Raw genomic sequence first — 1,787 nt, forward strand, 5'->3', positions numbered from 1 at the left:
TACGTATCCAGAAACTTCCACACCAGTCCATTTTCTGATTGATTTTGTTTTTCTTTCTCTCCTAGTACTACTCAACATGGTACTCTGTTGCTCAATGAATAACTCTCAGGTTTTTGGATCAGCCATGCCTCACTGCTGAAATAAAAACCAGCGATACACTCTGACTGTAGCTTTCTGTTTCAGATAAATTAGAGATTTAGTTTGGAAAACCCTATTTAGTTTACCAAAAGTACTCTTCTGTGTATTACTTTACCTGTATTTTTGTATTTATGACAGTTGAAGACAATGACTGGATAGTCATTGTCTTCAACTGTTATAAATATAAAAATTATTCAGCTTGTTCTATAGCTGCTTCATATTATTACTGTCATACATCCCTTTTCATCATTTCTCGCATGCTCCTTTGCATTGAGCAACTCTCAGTTTTTAGAGATTTTTACACTGTGTATCCATGTCTTGCTGAAAAAAAGCTGGAACTGGCAGTACACATGATGAACTGAACCCAGTTTCAAACTATCTTCTTGATTTCTTGGTAATGGTTGAGCAGTCAGCGATTAGGATGGCTCCTCTCAGTTCTCTTGTTATTTTCTGAGTGCAGTACTGGGGTGTGTCATTGGAATGAAAGAGGGTATTGTATGTTACTCAGTAAGTGTATGTAATTCAGTTGGTTGTGGATTTAGCTATGAAATGATGATGTGGTTGAAATGCTTAATTCATGGGAGAGGTGTCTACAAGATGATTTCACAAACATCATATATTATTACCTCTTTTCACATCTATACAGTCAGTAGTTTCTTTTTAAGTGATGGGGTACTCCAGATAATTATGCCATAAGATTTTAATAGGTGGAAATATTGTAAGGTATTTATATGTTGGTTTCAAAAACTAGCAATTATGTGAACAGCAAAAATTGCTGAAACATAACTGTTTTGAGAAGCTCAATAATACCTTCCTTCCAGTTCAGACCCATCAATATGAACACCATGCCATTTTGAACATTTTTCTGTTCACTGGCTATTTCCAGTAAAACTTTCTAACATAGTTGTTTTCTCCGCAGTTTTTAAAGTGTTCTCATTTCTGCTCCTTTACAGCTCCCTAATCAGGGAACACAGTGATTATCTATTCCGTAAAAACTAACACTTGACATAATATGTAGTGTACCATTGAGAAGTAGTAACACTGAACCATAATGTGCAAAGTGAAATAAATTTCACAATCAGTTTGAGGATGAGATGGTAAAATTTTATTGAACAGAGAGAAATATAAATCGTCAGTAGGTACTGTTTGTTCTGCCATTGAGTCGCGGAATTTCAGTGCACAAGCTGTCAAAAAAAAAATCTAAGGGGTGCTCGGTGCAAAGAAGTATGCAAGAAATAATGAAGAGAGGCAAGTGACTGTAATAATGCTGTGATTGATAGTGATCACACAACCTTTTACTTTTATTGAGGCACCATGTAGATTTGGATACAGCTAAAAACAGCCCTTCCTGTTGTCCTCTTAGTTTGATTGTGTGCTGTGGAACCTTACTCAGTAGTAATGATTGCTCTGACTTTGCAGTTCTAATGTCAAGGAAGAGTTTAACTGATCAATAGTCTTGTATGTACAGGTCCACAGCTGCTGTGTTGTTACCATTTAAAAGCCACCAGATCCCGTTTTCATAATTTGGCTGCATTCATGCAGTTAGAAAACTGTGTTAGAGCTGAAAGCCAATATTTGCATTTTATTATCTGCCTGCACACACAGTACACTAGTGCTCAGTGTCAGGGCCTGCCCAACGATTGGCATTT

Source organism: Schistocerca americana, chromosome 1 (genome assembly GCF_021461395.2).
Source record: "Schistocerca americana isolate TAMUIC-IGC-003095 chromosome 1, iqSchAmer2.1, whole genome shotgun sequence".
In the NCBI taxonomy this organism is placed as follows: domain Eukaryota; kingdom Metazoa; phylum Arthropoda; class Insecta; order Orthoptera; family Acrididae; genus Schistocerca; species Schistocerca americana.